The 23444-nt window shown below is 51.6% G+C and overlaps 1 protein-coding gene across 3 annotated transcripts in view; it reads right to left on the minus strand.

The window, feature by feature from the left end:
• The window catches only part of kiaa0586 (KIAA0586 ortholog), a 934633-nt gene that overhangs the window by 375660 nt on the left and 535529 nt on the right, over positions 1 to 23444 (minus strand). The gene's annotated exons all lie outside the window — the stretch shown is intronic.

Below are 23444 nucleotides of genomic sequence, written 5' to 3' on the forward strand. Positions count from 1 at the left end.
AAATTATTTTTCATTATGAATTACAGGAATGAAAAAAAATTACAGGCTGCAAATATCTGATTTCACAAATACAATTTTTCTTGAAGATGTGTTCCAAGTTACGAGAATTACTGAAAGTTTGGTTATATGGAAAATACTTAAGTTAAATAAACCATTGTGACTGATCTTTGTTATTTGACTTGCTGTCTGGATATTTTGTTTTTTGTGGTTCGTACCTGCCCATGCCTGCCGTAAAAACCCATCTGGCTCACTAATGTCCTTTAGGGAAGGAAATGTGTCATCCTTACAGGGTCTGGCCTACATGTGACTCCAGACCCATACAATGTGGTTGACTTTAAAAAAAATGAACGGATGGGCAATGAATGCTGGCTCAGTCAGCGACACCAACATTCCATGAATGAATTTTTAAAATGGTCTACTTGAGTACATTTGTTTACCAGTTGGAAAAGTCCAGAATTAGTATTGAATCATAACTCGTTCTAAGCCACTAACTGACTATTGCAGATTTAAACAACAAAACTGTTTTTCTTTTATTTGTGTTCAGGATGTGGGCAACATTGGCAATGTAGTATTTATTGCCCATCCCTAGTTGCCGAAGGGCATTGAGATCCAACCACATAATGAGTGACTGGAGTCAGAAGTAGACCAGACAAGGTTTATGTGGCAAGCTCCCTTTTGTAGCTTTCAGGGTCTTATATGGTGCGAGCCCACAATTATACATAGAATTACAACGAATATACAGCACGCAAAATAGCCATTCAGCCCAGCCAATCCATGCCAGCATTTATGTCTACTTGAGCCTCTCCCATCCTTCCTCATCTAGCTTTATCACCATAATCATCTATGCACTCTCCCTTATATACATATAGTCTCACCTTAAATCCATCTTTATAATCTGTCCCAACCACTCCCTGTTGTAGCAAGTTCCACATTCTCACAACTCTGCCAGTAAAAAAGTATTTTCTGAATTCCCGATTTGATTTCCTGGTGACTATGTTATGTAGATGGCCTCTAATTTTTCTCAAGTGGAAAAAAACTCCCTATAACTGTCCTATCAAAATCTTTAAGAATTTTAAAGACATCTATTTGCCCATTTTTCATCTTTCTCTTTTCAAGATAAAAGGTATCTAGCATGTTCAACCTTTCCTTTTTTTAAAAATAAATTTTGAGTACCCAATTATTTTTTACAATTAAGGGGCAATTTAGCATGGCAAATTCACCTAACCTGCACATCTTTTTGGGTTGTGGAGGTGAGACCCACACAGACATGGGGAGAATGTGCAAACTCCACACGGACAGTAATACGGGGCCGGGATCGAACCTGGGACCTCAGTGCCGTGAGGCAGCAGTGCTAACTACTGTGCCACAGTGCTGCCCTGTGTTCAGCCTTTCCTGATAGGCAAGCCCTACACTTCTGGTATCATTATTGCTAATCCCTTTTTTTAAAACCCTCTTAAGTACCTCTACATCCATGCTATAATATCGTGACCAGGGCTTTATGCAGTACCCCAAGCACGCTCCTTATTTTTCTTACCAAAATATAATTCCTGACACTCATCTATGTTGAACCTCTGCAAGTTCATGAATGTCTTTCTGTAGCAGTTCTATTGACTCATTACTGAGAAGCCACCACCACTCAAAGTTGGTGTTGGTTCTCAAATTTAGAAATGGTGCTGTTAATTCCAAAGTCTAATGCATTAATATAACTGAACAACCGTATTCTGGTACTGATCCTACTGGGACCCCACTTTCAGCTGCCACTCTGAATGCTTTGGCCTTATTTATTAGTCTATTATGTTAAGGTCTTTTGGAAATATAGATATATTACATCTACTTGATTAATCTCGTCTAAACTCTCTGTTGCCTCTTCAAAGAATTCAATGAGTTTTGTCAAGCCAGACTTTCCTTCTGGAAATCCATGCTGACTATTCATTATTATATTTTTGTTTTCTAAATGTTTTTTGATATCCCTCCTCCACTCAGGGGGATGTTGTGCCTGTGTTCACTATGGTGCAAATGGCAATGCATGTGCAAAATCCCGCTGGCGAGATCTCGTTTTCAGATTATCCCCACCCCTGACCAATGACATATCGTGGTTCCTGCCCAGGAAGGTCAGGAACATCATTTAAATACATTTGAATATGATTAGCAGGCTTCCTCGCTATATCATTTGGAATTCCCCCCTTGCTGACGTGACATCACGTCAACTCAACGAGGTTTACAATAGGTCTGGAACAAGGTGTCCCAGGTGAATGGAACCTGCTGATGGTGCACAGATAAGTATAGCCCCTGAGGGAAGAGAGACACACCTGGGTAATACACTGACAGTGTCTCCTGGCAGTGCCCTCTGCGTCTAGCACTGCCACGAGGGGACAGTGCTGGGGAGGAGGGCTTCAGTTGTAGAGGATCATGCGGGGAATCCCTGTGTGGGTGCTGTTCCCTGAGGGTGTGAAGAGGCAAGAGCGCGGGGCGGGGCGGGCTCCTTTGTGGGACCTTTTTTTAAAATAAAAAAAATTAATATTTAAAAAGGACCTTTATTAAAAACATTTTTAAAAAAATATTTTAAAAGGACGCCCTGATCGCTGGAGTGTCGACGTTACAGGCTGCATCAGGCATTTTACATTTACTAAGCTGGAAAATATGGAGAGAAATGCTGGCTGTGCAGCTTGCGAGCTGCCTACTGGTTTTCTCGTCTGGTCCAGCACTTTGAAAGAAAGGAAAATGTAGCCTACAATCTTTCCTACCAATGAAGAGAAGCTGACTGGCCTGTAATTTCTGGACATGTTCTCTCTTCCTTCTTAAAACACAGATGCAGTATAATGTTAGCTATTTAATATTGCACAATAATTTTAAATGTGATGACCCTATGAACATTTTTTTTAATGCTCTCTTCTGCTCTCTTAATACACTTAGTGCATACCTCTTCCTGAATGCTCAATTTTTCCCAGATGTTTTGTCGTAGCTTATTATTGTTTTTAGCAGAACGTATTTTTTTGGAACTCTGTCAAATACCATTTTTACATCGTTGTTTAGCAAAATTGTTGGCCACTTTTTTTCCCCCCCCACAATCTATTCTCAATACCCTAAAATAAAAATGGATTAAAAGGTAAAACGGTAGCTTGTTAAAAAAATATTTTTATTCAAATTTTCAGCATTTTAACAACAATACACAACCCCCCCTCACCCTTAACACCCCCACCCCTTGACAGCAATTAAGTCCCCCAGCCACATCGAGACACTGGAGGGAGAAGCTGACCTTCACCCCAACAGAACCTGCCAGTGAGCAATCAGCGAGGCGAAGGCTGGAACATCTGCCCCCGCTCCCGTCTGCAGCTCTGACGCCCTGACTATGGCCTCCAATACCACATGCAGAACCTTGGACGTGGTGCTGAAAAACGACCCCCAATATTTCTCCAACGTTGGGCAGGAGGAATCAGCAAGATGGCGTCAGAGCGTGGCGACTCTGCGAGCTCTCCCGAACAGATCCTCTTTTTACTTATCTTATAATAGTTCTAATCTTTCAAAATGTTATTCTTTTTTAAAAAACATTTTATTGAGGTATTTGTGGTTTTGTAACAATAACAGAAGAAACAGTGTACATACAAATATAAACATTGTGCAAAGGCCGTCTTCCTCCCTCACAGGTCCCACCTTTCTTACACACTAATCTAAGCTAACCACCCCCCCCCCCCCCCCCCCCTCCTCTCTGCTGACAGTTAATTCTCCGGACGAACCCTAACATTGACCCTCTCAGGGCGAACTTGATTTTCTCCAGACAGAGAATGCCAGCCATGTCAGTAAGCCAGGTCTCTGACTTCAGGGGCTTTGAGTCCCTCCAAGCTAATAGTATCCGTCTCCGGGCTACCAGGGAGGCAAAGGCCAGAACGTCTGCCTCTTTCTCCTCCTGGATTCCCGGATCTTCCGACACGCCGAAAATCGTCATCTCTGGACTCGGTGCTACCCTTGTTTTTAAAACCTTGGACATGACATCCGCAAACCCCTGCCAGAATCCTCTAAGCTTCGGGCATGCCCAGAACATATGAACATGGTTTGCTGGTCCTCCCGCACACCTTGCACACCTGTCTTCTGTCCCAAAGAACCTGCTCATCCGGGCCACTGTCATGTGTGCCCGGTGAACGACCTTAAAGTGTATCAGGCTGAGCCTGGCGCATGATGTGGACTCATTGACTCTACTCAACGCATCCGCCCAGAGACCATTCTCTATCTCTCCTCCTAACTCCTCTTCCCATTTGTGTTTCAGCTCCTCAGTCTGCGTTTCTTCTGACCCCATGAGTTCTTTATAGATGTCCGAAACCCTCCCCTTTCCCACCCATACTCTGGAAACTACCCTGTCCTGTATCCCCCTTGGTGGTAGGAGCGGGAAGGTTGAGACCTGCCTGCGTAGGACGTCCCGCACCTACAGGTACCTAAACTCATTCAGTCCCGTCAATTCAAATTTCTCCTCAGCTCCCTGAGGCTGGGAAAGCTCCCCTCTATGAACAGATCTCCCATCCTCTCGATCCCTGCTCTTTGCCATCTCCGAAACCCTCCATCCAGCCTCCCCGGGGCAAACCGATGATTATTGCAGATTGGAAACCGGTGCTCCCTCTGCTCCCACATGTTTCGTCCATTGCCCCCAGACTCTCAGGGCCGCTACCACCACGGAGCTGGTGGAGTACCGTGCCGGCGGGAATGGCAGAGGCACCATTACCAATGCCCCCAAACTCATGCCCTTACATGATGCTGTCTCTACTCGCTCCCACACCGACGCCCCCCCCCCCACTTCCTAATCATGGCTATATTTACCGCCCAATAGTAATTGCTAAAGTTCAGCAGCGCCAACCCGCCCTCCTCCCGGCTACGCTCCAGCATCCCCTTGTTTACTCGCGGGGTCTTGCCCGCCCATACAAAGCTGGAGATCACCTTGTTTACCCGTTTAAAAAAGCCCATGGAATAAAGATGGGGAGACACTGAAAAACAAACAGAAATCTCGGGAAGACTGTCATTTTCACTGTCTGTACCCTCCCAGCCAGTGATAGTGGGAGCATGTCCCACCTTCGGAGGTCTTCCCTAATTTGGGCCACCAGTCGGGTCAAATTTAGCTTATGTAGCCGTTCCCATTCCCGTGCCACCTGGATGCCCAGGTACCAAAAACTTCCCCCTATCACTCTAAACGGCAACTCCCCCAGTCGCCTCTCCTGCCCCCTTGCTGGATCGCAAACATCTCACTTTTCCCCATGTTCAATGTATAACCCGAAAACCGGCCGAATTCCCCCAGAATCCTCATAATTTCTCCCATCCCCTCTAGTGGGTCAGAAACATATAGGAGCAGGTCATCTGCGTATAGCGAGACTCTGTGTTCCACCCCTCCCCGAACCAGCCTCTTCCAGCCCCTTGAGGCTCTCAGCACAATTGCCAGTGGCTCTACGGCCAGCGCGAACAGCAGTGGGGAGAGGGGGCATCCCTGCCTCGTCCCCGGTGCAGCCTAAAATAGCCTGAAGTCAACCTGTTTGACCGTACACTCGCCACAGGCGCCTGATGCAGCAGCCTGACCCAGTCAATGAAGCCCCACCCAAATCCAAACCGCCCCAATACCTCCCACAGATAGGTCTATTCCACCCAATCAAATGCCTTCTCTGCGTCCATTGCGACCACTACCTCCACATCACTACCCTCTGGGGGCATCATGATCACATTCAACAGTCTTCTAACGTTGGCCGCCAACAAATCCCGTCTGGTCCTCCCCAATCACATCCGGAACGCAGTCTTCGATCATAGGGGACAAGATTTTGGCCAACAGTTTGGCGTCAACATTTAATAAGGAGATCGATCTGTAGGACCCGCATAGCTCTGGGTCCTTATCTCGCTGCAGGATCAATGAGATAGTGGCCTGTGACATTGTCGGGGGAAGCCCCTCTCTCTCTTGCTTCATTGAATGTCCTCATCAGCAGTCACCCCAGCATACAAGAGAACCTTTTATAAAACTCCATTGGGAACCCGTCCCGAACCGGGGCTTTACCCGACTGCATGGCCTTCAGCCCTTATGCTATTTCTTCCATCCCGATCGGGGCCCTCAGCCCTTCTACCAGCCGTTCCTCCACCTTCGGGAGCCTCAGCCCCCCGAAGAATTGCCTCATCCCCTCCGGCCCAGCTGGGAGTTCCGACTCGTATAGCCTGCTCTAAAAATCCTTGAACGCCCTGTTAACCCCTGTTGAATCTCCGACCAAGTTCCCGTCTCTGTCTTTCACTTTCCCAATCTCCATGGCTTCCTCCCTCTTTCTGAGCTGCTGCGCAAGCATTCTGCTGGCCTTCTCTCCATATTCATATATCGCCCCCCCCCTCGCCTTCCTCAGCTGCTCCACCGCCTTCTCTGTAGTTAACAAGCCAAACTGACTTCTGGGTGCGGCGATGACCAGCTAAGTCGCACGTTTCGGCAGCTCCCGGTGGAACGGACTTTTGGGCTCTTAATAGGAGCCCCAACGGCAATTTAAACGGCCAAAAACACTGTGCGGTAAACCAGAAGGGAATCCCCCCGGACACACATGGATAAGGGAGAGGATAGCGGCTGGATTGCAGAGGATCCTCTGGAGCAGCGGCAAGGAAGGCAAGCTCAAAGCAAGATGGCGTCGGAAGGTGGCCGTTTGTTATGGGGCCCGGACCAACAAGAGTTCCTGCGGCGCTGTGTGGAAGAGCTGAAAAAGGAGTTGAAGAAGGAGCTGTTGGCCCCGATATGACAGGCGATTGAAGGGCTAAAGGAGGAGCAGAAGACCCAAGAGCAGGCGCTTCAGGTCGTGAAGGCAAAGGCTGCTGAAAATGAAGACGAAATACAGGGCCTGGTGGTGAAGACAGAGGCGCACGAGGCACAGCACAAAAGGTGTGTGGAAAGGCTGGAAGTACCTGAGAATAATTCGAGGAGGAAGAATTTAAGGGTTCTGAGTCTTCCCGAAGGCGCAGAAGGGGCGGACGTCGGGACATATGTGAGCACGATGCTTCACTCGCTAATGGGATCGGAGGCCCCGACGGGCCCTTTGGAGGTGGAGGGAGCTTATCGAGTTTTGGCGCGAAGACCGAAGGCTGGAGAAATACCTCGAGCTATAGTGGTGAGGTTTCTCCGCTATAATGACAGAGAGGCGGTCCTCAGATGGGTGAAGAAAACTCGGAGCTGTAGGTGGGAGAACGCGGTGATCCGCGTATACCAGGATTGGAGTGCGGAGGTGGCGAGAAGGAGGGCATGTTTTAATCGGGCTAAGGCGGTGCTTCACAAAAAGAAGATCCAGTCTGGAATGTTACAACCGGCGAGATTGTGGGTCACACACCAAGGGAAGCACCACTACTTTGACACGGCAGAAGAGGCGTAGACATTCATTGTGGACGAGAAGCTGGAATAGTCTGGCGAGAGAAAGAACTGTTGGGACAAAGTGGTGGGGTGATTATGTGGGGCGAGGAAAAAGGGGGGGGGGGGTGATTTTTCAATTTGTTAATCTTGCGATCCTGTAACTTTTCTCTCTTCCCCATGTTGGGGGCGGGGGGGGGGGGGTGCGGAGTGTGAGGAACTGTGGGCGCCGGTGGGAAGGAGAAGGGAAATGCACCATTAGGGGCGGGGCCGAGTGGGAAATGCGGGCTTTGTTCCCGCGCTATGGTAATTATGGTGGGAACAGGGACGCAGGAAGGACGGGGCCTCGCACAGTGGGGGCCAAGGACAAGGGGGGAAGCCGAGGTCAGCCAGAGTTCGCTGACTTCTGGGAGCAACATGGGGGGTGCAACTACGCTAGAAAGGGATCTAGCGGAGGGGAGGGGGGGGGGGTTAACTGGGTTGCTGCTGCTAAGGAGAAGGGGGAGCTGTTATGGGATGGGGTGGTCGAGGCGGGAGGGCGCCGTCGGGGGGATACACGGGTACGTGGGAACCGGGTGAGGAGCTGGGTTAAAAAAGGGGATGGCTAGTCGACAAGGGGGGGGGTAAAGAGCCCCCCAACCCGGCTGATCACGTGGAACGTGAGAGGGCTGAACGGGCGGATTAAAAGGGCACGGGTACTCGCACACCTAAAGAAATTAAAGGCAGATGTGGTTATGTTGCAGGAGACGCATCTGAAACTGATAGACCAGGTCAGACTACGTAAAGGATGGGTGGGGCAGGTGTTTCATTCGGGTTTGGATGCGAAGAACAGGGGGGTGGCTATCTTAGTGGGGAAACGGGTACAGTTTGAGGCAAAGACCATAGTGGCGGATAGTGGGGGTAGATATGTGATGGTGAGTGGCAGATTGCAAGGGGAGGCGGTGATTCTGGTGAACGTATATGCCCCGAACTGGGATGATGCAAATATTATGAGGCGTATGTTGGGACGTATCCCGGACCTGGAGGCGGGAAAGTTGGTAATGGGGGGAGACTTCAATACGGTGCTTGATCCAGGGCTGGACCGATCGAGTTCCAGGACCGGGAGGAGGCCGGCAGCGGCCAGGGTGCTCAAGGACTTCATGGAGCAGATGGGAGGGGTAGACCCCTGGAGATTTAGTAGGCCTAGGAGTAAGGAGTTCTCATTTTTCTCCCATGTCCACAAAGTATACTCACGGATAGACTTTTTTGTCTTGGGAAGGGCACTGATTCCGAAGGTGACAGGGACGGAATATACGGCCATAGCTATTTCGGACCACGCCCCACATTGGGTAGACCTGGAGGTAGGAGAGGAAAAAGAACAGCACCCACTCTGGAGAATGGATATGGGCTTATTGGCGGATGAGGGGGTATGTTTAAGGGTGAGGGGGTGCATCGAAAGGTACTTGGAGCTTAATGACAATGGAGAGGTTCAGGTGGGAGTGGTCTGGGAGGCATTGAAGGCGGTGGTTAGAGGGGAACTGATATCCATAAGGGCACATAAAGGGAAGCAAGAGGGTAAAGAAAGGGAGCGATTGCTGAAAGAACTTTTGAGGGTGGATAGGCAATATGCGGAAGCACCGGAGGAGGGACTGTACAGGGAAAGACAAAGGCTACATGTGGAATTTGACCTGCTGACCACGGGTAAGGCAGAGGCACAGTGGAGGAGGGCACAGGGTGTACAGTATGAGTATGGAGAGAAGGCGAGTCGGCTACTGGCCCACCAATTGAGGAAGAGGGGAGCAGCGAGGGAGATAGGGGGGAGAGATGGAACGGGGAGCGGAGAGAGTGAACGGGGTGTTCAAGGCATTTTATGAGAGGTTATATAAGGCTCAGCCCCCGGAAGGGAAGGAGGGAATGATGTGTATCTTGGATCAGCTGGAATTCCCTAAGGTGGAGGAGCAGGAGAGGGCGGGACTGGGAGCACAGATTGAGATGGAGGAGGTGGTAAAAGGGATTGGGAGCATGCAGGCAGGGAAGGCCCCGGGACCGGACGGATTCCCGGTGGAATTTTATAGGAAGTATATGGACTTACTGGCCCCGCTTTTGACGAGAACCTTTAATGAGGCTAGGGAAAGGGGGCAGCTGCCCCCGACTATGTCGGAGGCAACGATATCGCTCCTTTTGAAGAAGGAAAAAGACCCGCTGCAGTGTGGGTCATACAGGCCCATTTCCCTTTTAAATGTAGATGCTAAGCTCCTGGCCAAGGTGATGGCGACGAGGATAGAGGACTGTGTCCCGGGGGTGGTCCACGAGGATCAAACTGGGTTCGTCAAAGGGAGACAGCTGAACACGAACATACGGAGGTTGCTAGGGGTAATGATGATGCCCCCACCAGAGGGGGAGGCGGAGATAGTGGTGGCGATGGATGCCGAGAAAGCATTCAACAGAGTGGAGTGGGATTATCTGTGGGAGGTGCTGAGGAGATTTGGTTTTGGAGAAGGGTATATCGGGTATATCAGAAAATGGGAAGGGTACAGATGCTGTATAGGGCCCCGGTGGCGAGCGTGGCCACGAACAGACAGAGGTCTGATTACTTCCGTCTTCATAGAGGGACGTTACTGTTTGCTACTGTCTCCGTTACTGTTTGCATTGGCGATTGAGCCCCTGGCCATAGCACTGAGGGGCTCCAGGAAGTGGAGGGGAGTGCTCAGGGGAGGAGAAGAACACCGGGTATCCTTGTATGCAGATGATTTATTGCTGTATGTTGCGGACCCAGTGGAGGGGATGCCTGAGATAATGCAGACACTCAGGGTGTTTGGGGAATTTGCGGGGTACAAATTGAATATGGGTAAGAGTGAGTTGTTTGTGGTGCATCCGGGGGAGCAGAGCAGGGGAATAGATGACTTACCACTGAGGAAGGTAACAAGAGATTTCCGGTACTTAGGGATTCAGATAGCCAGGAGTTGGGGAACCTTACACCGGCTTAATTTAACAAGATTGGTGGAACAGATGGAGGAGGATTTTAAGAGATGGGACATGGTGCCCCTGTCACTGGTGGGTAGGGTGCAGGCGGTCAAAATGGTAGTCCTCCCGAGATTCCTCTTTGTGTTTCAGTGCCTTCCGGTGATGGTCACGAAGGCTTTTTTCAAGAGAATTGAGAAAAGTGTCATGAGTTTTGTGTGGGCCGGGAAGACCCCGAGAGTGAGGAGGGGGTTCTTGCAGCGTAGCAGGGATAGGGGGGGGCTGGCACTACCGAGCCTAAGTGAATACTACTGGGCCGCCAATATCTCAATGGTGTGTAAGTGGATGGGAGAAGGGGAGGGAGCGGCGTGGAAGAGATTGGAGATGGCGTCCTGCAAGGGAACCAGCCTACAAGCAATGGTGACGGCGCCGTTGCCGTTCTCCCCGAAAAAATACACCACAAGTCCAGTGGTGGTGGCAACACTAAAAATTTGGGGGCAGTGGAGACGACATAGGGGAAGGACGGGAGCCTCGGTGCGGTCCCCGATAAGAAATAACCATAGGTTTGTCCCGGGGAGAATGGATGGGGGATTTGGAGCATGGCAGAGAGCTGGGGTTGTGCAACTAAGAGATCTGTTCGTAGACGGGACGTTTGCGAGTCTGGGAGCGCTGACGGAAAAATATGGGTTGCCCCAAGGGAATGCATTTCGGTACATGCAACTGAGGGCTTTTGCGAGGCCACAGGTGAGGGAATTCCCGCAGCTCCCGACGCAGGAGGTTCAGGATAGAGTGATCTCAGGGACATGGGTGGGGGATGGTAGGGTGTCGGATATATACAGGGAAATGAGGGACGAGGGGAAGATCATGGTGGATGAGCTGAAGGGAAAATGGGAAAAAGAGCTGGGGGAAGAGATTGAAGAGGGGCTGTGGGCAGATGCCCTACGTAGGGTAAACTCTTCGTCCTCGTGCGCCAGGCTAAGCCTGATACAATTCAAGGTTTTGCACAGGGCGCATATGACCGGAGCAAGGCTCAGTAAATTTTTCAGGGTAGAGGATAGGTGTGGGAGATGCTCGAGAAGCCCAGCAAACCACACCCACATGTTTTGGTCCGGCACTGGAGGGGTTCTGGGTGGGGGTGGCAAAGGTGCTTTCGAAGGTGGTGGGGGTCCGGGTTGAGCCAGGCTGGGGGTTGGCTATATTTGGGGTTGCAGAAGAGCCGGGAGTGCAGGAGGCGAAAGAGGCTGATGTCTTGGCCTTTGCGTCCCTAGTAGCCCGGCGAAGGATATTGCTTATGTGGAAGGAAGCCAAACCCCCGGGCGTGGAGACCTGGATAAATGACATGGCGGGGTTTATAAAACTAGAACAGATAAAGTTCGCACTAAGGGGTTCGGCTCAAGGGTTCACCAGGCGGTGGCAACCGTTCATTGACTACCTCGCAGAACGATAAAGGAAATGGGAAGGTAGCAGCAGCAACCCAGGGGGGAGTGGGGGGGACCCGGGCGGGTCCTCAGGGATGTTTGTGCACAGATATTTGTACCAGGTTATGTATATTGGATTGCTCGATTTTAGTTTTGGAGAGTTATTAGTTTTGATATGGCAGTTGCCATTTAGTTTACATATTATTTATTTATTTGTTAAAATGGCCACTGTTATTTATGCTGTTTTATTGTCGAAAAAAGGAAAACCTTTGTATTGTTTTGTTTGGCCAAAACATTTTGAATAAAATATATTTTTTAAAAAACAAGCCAAACTCCGCCTGTGGCCTCCGTCGTTCCCTTAAAAGCCCTGCCTCTGGTGTCTTCGCATATCTCCTGTCAACCTGAAGTATTTCCCCTATCAATCGATCCGTATCTGCTCTATCCCTGTGGGCCCTTATCGAAATCAGCGCCCCTCTGACCTCCGTCTTCAGCGCCTCCCAGAACATTGCAGCCGAGACTTCCCCTGTGTCATTAACTTCCAGATAGTTTTGGATACATTTCCTCACCCGCCGCACACCTCCTCATCCGCTAACAGTCCGACATCCAATCTCCAATGTGGGCGTTGGCCACCCTCCTTGCGCACCTGTAAGTCAGCCCAGTGCAGGGCATGATCTGAGACCGTGATCGTTGAATACTCAGTGTCCACTACTCCCGTCAGTAAAGCCCTGTTCAAGATGAAAAAGTCGATCCGGGCGTACACTTTATGTAGGTGTGAGTAGAAAGAGAACTCCTTCACTCTCGGCCGCCCAAACCTCCATGGGTCCACTCCCCCCATCTGCTCCGTAAACCCCTTTAGCTCCTTTGCCATTGCTGGCACCCTGCCTGACCGGTCTAGCCTTGGGTCAATGACTGTGTTAAAGTCCCCCCCCATGACCAACTTATGCGAGACCAGGTTGGGATCTTCCCCAACATCCTCCTGATGAACTACACATCATCCCAGTTCAGCGCATAAACGTTCACGAGTACCACCAGCAGCCCTTCCAGCTTCCCACTAACCATGATGTAACGGCCTCCTACATCCGCAACTATTCTTCCCACCTCGAATGGCACTCGCTTATTAAACATGATCGCGACTCATCTAGTCTTAGACTCCATCCCCGAGTGAAATACCTGCCCGACCCATCCCTTCCTTAATCTAGTCTGATCGGTTACCCTAAGATGCGTCTCCTGTAACATTGCCACGTCCGCCTTCAATCCCCTCAAACGCGCGAACACTCTTAACCGGCCCATTTAGCCCTCTAAAGTTCCATGTGATCAGCCTGGTCGGGGGGCTCCCGCACCCCCCCCCTCCACTGATCAGCCATCACCTTTCTTAGGCCAGTCTCCAGCTCGTGCCCCGAGCACCCGCAGGCCCGCCCCCATGCAGCCTCCGTCCCCGACGTCCCTTTTGTCCCTCAGCAACAGTCCCTCCCCGTCAGCAGTGCAATTCCCCTCTCCCCCTCCCCCCACCCCCAGTAACAGCACAGTAAAAACAGCCCCCTTCAACAAGCATGATATCTGCTCACCCCCCCACTGCGCTTCCGTGAGCCAGCCCGCCCAGCTAGCTTGGTAGCCCCCACCCATGGCGGCAAACATTTTCCCACCTATTGTTTCCCTCTCCCCCTCCCCCCTCCACCGCTCGGACACACATATGCAAGAGAAAACATTCCCAGCCTAGTTAACGAAAAGAAACAAAAAGAAAAGAAAAACCCCACATCGAAAATTCACACCTCCATCCCCCACCAGTGCAAATGCAAATTTTAACTTACACAAATACAAGGCAGCTCCAAGTTCGATACAGAAGGCATTACAAATATAGTCCAAAAAAAAAAACATTTTTAACGTGAACACTGCAGCAAAGTTCAAACATTTCAGTCCCCTGCCAGCCCTTTCCTTCTGGCGAAGTCCATCGCTTCCTCGGGCGACTCAAAATAGAAGTGTTGCTCCTCATAGGTGACCCAAAGACTGGCCGGATACAACAGTCCAAACTTCACCTTCTTCTGGAAAAGGGTCGACTTTACTTGATTGAACCCCGCTCTTCTCCTGGCTACGTCCGTGCTCAGGTCTTGGTAAATGCGTAGGATGCTGTACTCCCACTTACAGCTCCGTGTCTGCCTGGCCCACCGCAAAATACGCTCCTTGTCCAGGTACCTGTGCAATCTCACCACCATCGCCCTCGGGGGGTCACCTACACATGGCTTCTTCGCTAGTACTTTATGCGTCCTGTCAACCTCCAAGGGTCGGGTGAACGTCTCTTCCCCATTACCTTCTCGAGCATATTCGCTATATATGCCCCTGCATCCGCTCCTTCGGACCCCTCCGGGAGACCAACGATTCTCTGGTTCCTCCACCTTCTCCTGGAGCCTTTTCTGCTGGTCTCTTAGCATCCCCACCTCCACCTCCATTGCTGTTTGGTGTTCCTCATGCTCGGTCAGTGCCTTCTCCACTTTCTGGATTGCCCGATCTTGAGCATCCAATCTCCAGCCGAGCAATCGATTCCCTAATCATGTCCAAGCATTCCAGTTTCTGCTTGGCGAAGCCGTCTTGAATAAACTTCATCAACTGCTCCCTCGACCGCTGGGTCGTCGAGCCAGGACCCCGGTCTTCCGCCATGCTTTTTCCCGCTGCAGCTTCAACCCAGGCCTTCTCTGTTCGCCTATTTCTTCCTTTGCGAGCACTCCTGGTCCGCCTATCCATGCACTGGTGTGGGACTCCTCCTCACAGTCACTTCCACTATCAATTTTCCAAGTAAAATCAGAGGAAAAATCGGGGGAAAGGTCCAAAGGTCCGACCCAAGCGGGAGCCAAATGTGCGACCTACTCCTTCATGGCCGCCACCGGAAGTTTCAAAATTTAATTCTAAGACTAACATTATTACTAACCTTTCTTTTTTTAAAAATTATATTTTGACATTTTTCAAACAGAAATTTTCCATTTTTACAACTTAATAAAGGAATATACATTAAACGTTATTTAAATAATATATTAAACTAACAACAAATGAAAAAAGAGATAAACAAAAAGCAAATATCAATAACTGGCAAAAAAACCAAACACGGGATAATACCGCCGCCCCCGCCCCCCCCCCCCCCCCCGCCCTGGGTTGCTGCTGCTGTCCTTTCTGTTTTTCCATTATCGTTCCGCAAGATAGTCAAGGAACGGTTGCCACCGCCTGGTGAACCCCTGAGCCGATCCTCTTAACGCATATTTTATTCGTTCCAGTCTTATGAACCCTGCCATGTCGTTTATCCAGGCCTCCACGCCCGGGGGCTTCGCTTCCTTCCACATAAGTAGAATCCTTCGCCGGGCCAAGACGTCGGCCTCTTTCGCCTCCTGCACTCCCGGTTCTTCTGCAACCCCAAATATAGCTAACCCCCAGCCTGGTTTGACCCGGACCCCCACCACCTTTGAAATCACTCTTGCCACACCCTCCCAGAACTCATGCAGTGTCGGACACGACCAGAACATGTGAGTGTGGTTCGCCGGGCTTCCTGAGCACCTTCCACATCTATCCTCCACCCCGAAAAACCTGCTCAGTCTTGCTCCCGTCATATGCGCTCTGTGTAGAACCTTAAATTGAATCAGGCTAAGCCTGGCACACGAGGACGAAGAATTTACCCTACTTAGGGCATCTGCCCACAGCCCCTCCTCGATCTCTTCCCCCAGCTCCTCTTCCCATTTTCACTTCAGCTCCTCTACCATCGCCTCCCCCTCGTCTCTCATCTCCCTGTATATTTCGGACACTTTACCTTCTCCAACCCATGCCCCCGAAATCACTCTATCCTGGATCCCTTGCGTCGGGAGCTGCAGAAATTCCCTCACCTGTTGCCTCGTAAATGCCCTCACTTGCATGTATCGGAAAGCATTCCCTGGTGGCAACTTATATTTTTCTTCCAATGCTCCCAGACTCGCAAACGTCCCGTCTACAAACAGGTCCTTCAGCTTCCTAATTCCTGCTCGCTGCCAACATTGAAATCCCCCATCTATCCTCCCTGGGACGAACCTGTGGTTATTCCTTATCGGGGACCACACCGAGGCACCCGTCACTCCCCTGTGTCGTCTCCACTGCCCCCAGATCTTCAAGGTCGCCACCACCACTGGGTTTGTGGTGTACCTTTTCGGGGAGAACGGTAGCGGCGCCGTCACGAGCGCTTTTAGACTCGTTCCCTTACAGGACGCCATCTCCAGCTTTTTCCATGCCGCACCTTCTTCTTCCCTCATCCACTTACAGACCATCGACACATTAGCGGCCCAATAGTAGTCACTCAGACTCGGCAGTGCCAATCCCCCTCTGTTCCTACTGCGCTGCAGGAACCCTCTCTTTACCCTCGGGGTCTTTCCCGCCCACACAAAGCCCATAATACTCCTGTCTATTTTTTTGAAAAAGGCCTTTGTAATCAGGATGGGGAGGCACTGAAACATGAAAGGAAACCTCGGGAGGACCACCATTTTAACCGCCTGTACTCTGCCCGCCAATAACAGGGGCACCATATCCCACCTCTTAAAGTCCTCCTCCATCTGCTCTACCAGTCGCGTCAGGTTAAGTTTATGCAGGGTTCCCCAGTTCCTGGCCACCTGAATCCCCAGGTATCGAAAGTTCCTTGCCACTCTCCTCAGCGGCAGAGCATCTATCCCCCTGCCCTGTTCCCCGGGGTGCATCACAAAAAGCTCACTCTTTCCAATATTTAATTTGTATCCCGAGAACTCTCCAAACTCCCTGAGTATCTGCATTACCTCTGGCATCCCCTCTACCGGGTCCGCCACATATAGCAGTAAATCATCTGCATATAGTGACACTCTATGTTCCTTTCCCCCTCCAAGCACCCCCCTCCACCTCTTAGAGTCCCTCAGTGCTATGGCCAATGGTTCAATTGCCAACGCGAACAGTAACGGGGACAGGGGGCACCCTTGTCTTGTACCCCTATGTAATCGAAAGTATCCCGATCTTTGCCTGTTTGTAATGACGCTTGCCACCGGGGCCCCGTACAAGAGTCTAACCCATCTAATGAACCCCTCCCCGAACCCAAATCTCTTCAGCACCTCCCACAAATCGTTCCACTCCACCCTATCGAATGCCTTCTCTGCATCCATCGCCACCACTATCTCTGCCTCCCCCTCCGGTGGGGGCATCATCATCACCCCCAGCAGCCTTCGTACATTGGCATTCAATTGTCTCCCCTTTACAAACCCTGTCTGGTCGTCATGTACCACCCCGGGACACAATCCTCTATCCTTGTCGCCATCACTTTGGTCAGCAGTTTGGCGTCTACGTTTAGGAGGGAGATGGGCCTGTATGACCCGCACTGCAGTGGGTCTTTGTCTCGTTTCAGAATTAGCGATATCATCGCCTCCGACATTGTCGGGGGTAATATCCCCCTTTCCTTAGCCTCATTAAAGGGTCTCGCCAAGAGCGGGGCCAGCAGGTCCATATACTTCCTATAAAATTCCACCGGGAACCCGTCTGGTCCCGGGGCCTTCCCTGCTTGCATGTGCCCTATTCCTTTGATCACCTCATCCACCTCAATCTGCGCCCCCAGACCTGCCACCTCCTGCCCCTCCACCCTCGGGAACTCTAGCTGATCCAAAAAGTGTATCATTCCTTCTTTCCCCTCCGGGGGTTGGGACTTGTACAGTCTCTCATAAAATGTCTTGAACACCTTGTTCACTTTTCCTACTCTCTGCTCCATCTTTCCCGTTTTGTCCCCAACTCCTCCGATCTCTCTCGCCGCCCCCCTCTTCCGAAGTTGTTGGGCCAGCAGCCGGCTCGCCTTTTCCCCATATTCATACTGTATCCCCTGTGCCTTCCTCCACTGTGTCTCTGCCTTTCCCGTGGTCAGCAGGTCAAACTCCGTCTGTAATCTTCGTCTTTCCCTGTATAGCCCTTCGTCTGGGGCCTCCGCATACTTCTTATCCAGCCTCAAAATTTCCCCCACTAATCTCTCTCTTTCTTTACCCTCTTGTTTCCCCTTGTGGGCTCTGATGGAAATCAGCTCTCCTCTAACCACCGCCTTCAGCGCTTCCCATACTACCCCCACCTGGACCTCCCCATCATCATTGACCTCCAGGTATCTTTCGATACATCCCCTCACACTTCCGCATACCCCCTCGTCCGCCAGTAGTCCCATGTCTAATCGCCAGAGTGGGCGCTGCTCCCTTTCCTCTCCTAGTTCCAGATCCACCCAATGCGGGGCGTGATCTGACACGGCTATAGCCGAGTACTACATTCCTGCCACCTTCGGGATCAGTGCCCTTCCCAAAACAAAAAAGTCTATCCGGGAGTATACCTTATGGACGTGGGAGAAAAAGGAAAACTCTTTACCCATCGGTCTGGCGAATCACCACGGATCGACTCCCCCCATTTGTTCCATAAATCCCTTAAGCACCTTGGCCGCTGCCGGCCTTCTCCCGGTCCTGGATCTGGACCGGTCCAGCCCTGGGTCCAGCACTGTGTTGAAGTCCCTCCCCATTAACAAGTTTCCCACTTCCAGGTCCGGGATACGTCCCAGCATTCGCTTCATGAATCCCGCATCATCCCAGTTCGGGGCATATACGTTCACCAGCACAACCGCCTCACCCTGCAATCTGCCACTCACCATCACATATCTGCCCCCACTATCCACCACTATGGTCTTAGCTTCGAACGATACACGTTTCCCCACCAGTATTGCCACCCCTCTGTTTTTCGCGTCCAACCCTGAGTGGGATACCTGTCCCACCCATCCTTTCCTTAGTCTAACCTGATCCGCCAACTTCAGGTGCATCTCCTGGAGCATAACTACGTCCGCCTTCAGTCTCTTTAAGTGCACAAACACCCTTGCCCTCTTAATCGGCCCATTTAAACCTCTCACATTCCACGTGATCAGCCAAATTGGGGGGCCATTTACCCTCCCCTCGTCGACTAGCCATCCCCTTTTTTAAGCCATCTCCTCACCCAGATCTCACACACCCGTCTGTCCCCCAGACGGCGCCCTCCCGTCCCGACCACCTCGTCTCGTATCAGCTCCCCCTTACCCTCAGCAGCAGCAACCCAGTTAATTTCCCCCCCCCCTCGCTAGATCCCCCTCTAGCTTGATTACTCCCCCCATATTGCTTCCGGAAGTCAGCTAACTCTGGCTGACCTCGGCTTCCCCCGTTCATTCTTTGACCTCCCTGCGTGTGAGGCTCCCTTCCTTCCTGCGCCCCTTTTCCCGCTATAATTTCCATAGCGCGGGAAAATACCCGCGCTTTCCTCTCGGTCCCGCCCCTAATGGCGCAGTTCCCTCATTCCCCTTCCCTGTCCCCTTTTCCACCGGCGCCCACATTTCTTCGTGTCCCCCCCCATCGGGGGGAGAAAAATTCCCCGTCCAACATTATTATACAGTAGCCCTCCCCTCTCCCCACTTTACATTTCTGTGCCACCACCTCGCTACCTCCCTCCGGACATCAATTCCTCAAGTCTAGTCCAATTTCTCTTCCTGAATGAATGTCCATGCCTCCTCCGCCATCTCGAAGTAGTGGTGTTTGCCCTGATGCGTGACCCACAGTCTCGCCGGCTGCAGCATCCCAAATTTGACTTTCTTCCTATGGAGCACCGCCTTGGCCCGGTTGAAACTCGCCCTCCTTCTCGCCACCTCCGCACTCCAGTCTTGATACACGCTTATCACCGCGTTCTCCCATTTGCTACTCCGTGTCTTCTTAGCCCAGCTCAGGACCATCTCTCTGTCCCTGTAGCGATGGAACTTCACCACTATTGCTCTTGGTGTTTCCCCTGCCTTTGGTCTTCTCACGAGGACCCGGTACGCTCCCTCCACTTCCAGGGGGCCCGTTGGGGCCTCAGCTCCCATTAGAGTATGGAGCATTGTACTCACATACGCCCCAGCATCAGCTCCCTCTGTTCCTTCGGGGAGACCTAAAATCCGTAAGTTCTTCCTCCTCGAGCTGTTCTCCAGGGCTTCCAGCCTTTCTATGCACCTCTTATGTAGTGCCTCGTGCGTCTCCATTTTTACCACCAGGCCCTGTATCTCATCTTCGTTCTCGGCTGCCTTTGCCTTCACTCCACGAAGCTCCATCGCCTGGACCTTTTGTGTTTCCTTTAGTCCCTCGATTGTCAGTAACATCGCCACCTCTTTCTTGAGCTCCTCCACACATCGTCGGAGGAACTCCTGCTGTTCCGGGCCCCATACCATCTGGGCTCCCTCAGCCACCATCTTGCTTCTCCCTTCTCTTCTCTGCCGCTGCTCCAAAGGATCCTCCGCAATCTGGCCACTACTGCCGCTCCTTTCCATCCACCCCCGGGGGGGGACTCCTTCCTTTGTCACCTCACAGTGGGTTTGGCCGAAAAAAGTTCCCGTTGGGCTCCCGATAAGAGCCCAAAAGTCCGTTGAAACGGGAGGTGCCGAAACGTGCGGCTTAGCGATGCATTGCCGCCCTAACCTTTCTTTTTTATCTTACCTTGCAGGTTTGACCATCCTCCGAGGTCCATGGAGACCCTCTTATGGACTGACTTGATTAACACTGCATCCCTGTATGCTTCACCCGATGCCGGTGTTATGTAGTTACATTGTGTAGCTTGTGTTGCCCTGTTATGTATTTTCTTTTATTTTCATGTACTTAATGATCTGTTGAGCTGCTCGCAGAAAAATACTTTTCACTGAACTTCGGTATACGTGACAATAAACAAAAATAAAATAAAATAAACATATGGACATGATTGGCTGGGCCCCTCCCACACCGCTCTCAATTATCCTCCACCCACCCCCTCAAACAGCCGGCTGATCCTTGCCTTCGTTAAGTGCGCCCTATACACCACTTTTAACTGAACCAACCCCAGCCTCACACAAGAGGTCAAGGCATTGTCCTTTCGCAGCAATTCGCACCATAATCCTTCTTCCAGCCCCATTCCCAGATTTTCCTCCCACTTGGCCTTAACCCTTCCATGAACTCCTTATACTCCTCCATAATCCTGCTGTAGATTGCTGAAACTACCTTCACCTTCCCCACCAGGTTGGTTAAATTTAGCTTACAAAGTGGTGCCCAGTCCCCCGCCACCTGCACCCCCAATACCTAAAGTGAGTTGGCGTTACTGATATGGCAACCTTTCCACTCCCGCCCCTGAACCTGGAGAAGACACCACAATATAATCTTCCCTAGATTCAATTCATACTCCGAAAATGCCCCAAATTTCGTTAGCAACCCCATTATGAGCCCGGGTCCAAAGTGTACAGCAGCAAATCATCTGCGTACAGAGAACCATATGCTTCACCCACCCGCTTCGCCCCACTACCCCCTCTGTAAGCACAATAGCCAAGGGCTCAATCGCCAATATGATCAGAATAGGGGACATGGGACATTCCTGCCTCGCTCCCCGAAATAGTGGGAAGTACCAGAGGAAGTACCCAAATTCGTGTAATTGGTCTGCACACGTGCTGTCGAATCCTTGTATAACAATTTCACCCATGCCGCAAACTTAGACCCAATCCCAAACTTCTCGAGCACCGCAAACAAATAACTCCATTCCACTTTGTCAAACACCTTCTCCGCAACTAACACCACCTCCACCTCTAACTCTCTCTCCTCTGCCGGAGAAAGCACCACATTCAGCAGCTGCCTCACATTCAACGACAGCTGCCTACCCTGGCCGAACCCCGTCTGATCCTCCCCCAGCACCTTCGGGAGACACCCCTCCAGCTTCACCGCCAGCACCTTCGCCATATCTTGGCATCCACATTCAGTAGAGAAATGGGCCTTTACGACCCACACTCTTATCGGATCCTTTCCTTTTTAAGAAAAATGAAATGTATACGTGCCTCATCGTCTCCGGTAATCCTCCCTCTACCATTGCATCCTCAAACGTTTTCACCATCAACGGCACCAACTTATCCTTGAACTCTTATAAAACTCCACCTGCAACCAATCTGGCCCCAGTGCCTTGCCCGGCTGCATCTTCCCTATCGCTGCGAGCACTTCCTCCATCCCCAATGCTTCCTCCAACCAGATTGTCTCCTCCTCTCCCATCTCCGGAAACTACAGTCGCTCCAGAAACCCCCGCATCGCCAACAAATTCTCCAGCGGCTCTGTCTTATACAAGCCCTTATAAAAGTCCTCAAGCACCCTCCCCTCATCGAAAAAAACCCATATCAACTCCAATGCCCTCCACAGCCACCCTTCCAAACTCCCCATACACGGGGCGAGATTCTCCACTCCCGCGCCGGTTGGGAGTATCGCCTGGGCCGCCAAAATTTCCCGCGACGCCGGTCCAACGCCCTCCCAAGTGGTGGGAACGGCCCCGTCGAGTTCCGCGGGCCGCTGGTCGGAGAATCGCCCGAGACACCCAAAATGGCGATTCTCCGGCACCCCTGCTATTTTCAGGCCCGGATGGGCCGAGCGGCCAGCCCAAAACGGCGGGTTCCCCTGGCGCCGTCCACACCTGGTCGCTGCCGTCGGGAACAGCGCGGGAATGCTGGGGGGGCGGCCTGCGGGGGGAGGGGGGGATCCTGCACCGGGGGGTACCTCAAATGTGGGATGGCCCACGATCGGTGCCCACCGATTATCGGGCCGTCCTCTCTGAAGGAGGACCTCCTTCCTTCCAAGGCCCCGCAAGATCCGTCCGCCATCTTCTTGCGGGGCGGACCCGGTGAGGACGGCAACCACGCATGCGCGGGTGACGCCAGTTATGCGGCGCCGGCCGCGTCATGTATGCGTCGCCGCCTTGACACGGCGACAAGGCCTGGCGCGTGTAGATGACGCGGCCCCGCTCCTAGCCCATTATCGGGCCCTGAATTGGTCGGGATAGGGGCCGTTTCGCGCCGTCGTGAACCTCGACGGCGTTCACGACGGCGTGGGCACTTCGGCGCAGGAGTGGAGAATCCCGCCCACTGTGTCTTCACAAACCCCCCCAAACCCCAACAACCATAAATCCAAAACCACCCCTGCCCAAACCCAATACACAAACATTTTAACCGAGACAAGGAAAGAACTACAAATAAAGAAAACACTCAGTCAAAAACCGTCAAAAGTCCAAATTCAGTCCAGTCCCAGGGCTTCTGCATTCACAAACCCCTCCGCCTCAAATTAATAGTCCCTGTATTGTGTGTGATCTGCAGCTTCGCTGGATAAACCAAACTGCACATTGCGCTTCTACAACGCCACCTTGGCTCGACTGAAGGCCGCCTGTCTCCTTGCCAGCTCCGTCATCAAATCCTAATATATGTGTACATCCTTGCTGTCCCACTCCACCTCCCACTTCTGCTTCGCCCACCTCAGCACCTTCCCCTTCACTTGAAAATTGTGAAAACAGACGATCACAGCTCTCAGTGGTTCATTCGTTCTCGGTTTCAGCTGCAGCGATTGGTGGGCCCTGTCCAATTCATACTGGGCGAGATCCCCACTCTCCCCCATCAACTTTGCTGGCATATCTGTGAAGTATTCTGTAGGCATCCAGCCCTCCTCTCCCCCTCAGGCACATTGACGATCCTCAGATTATGTCTTCGTGACTTGTTCTCCAGGTCTTCCACCTTGGCTCTCAACCCTCTGTTGATCTCTGTCACCCTCCGCAGCTCCTCATCCATCGACATGAACTGGCTGCTGTGGTACGCCAATGCCTCCTCCATCCCCTTCATGTTCTCCCCCTGCTCCCGTACCACCGTCAACTTCTCTCTCATCGGAACAAGGGTCTCACCCACCCACACCTTAAGCGAGGCCATCATCTCTGTCCGATGCCTTTCAAAATGCTTTGAA

The sequence above is a fragment of the Scyliorhinus torazame genome, chromosome 2, assembly GCF_047496885.1.
Source record: "Scyliorhinus torazame isolate Kashiwa2021f chromosome 2, sScyTor2.1, whole genome shotgun sequence".
Classification (NCBI taxonomy): Eukaryota; Metazoa; Chordata; class Chondrichthyes; order Carcharhiniformes; family Scyliorhinidae; genus Scyliorhinus; species Scyliorhinus torazame.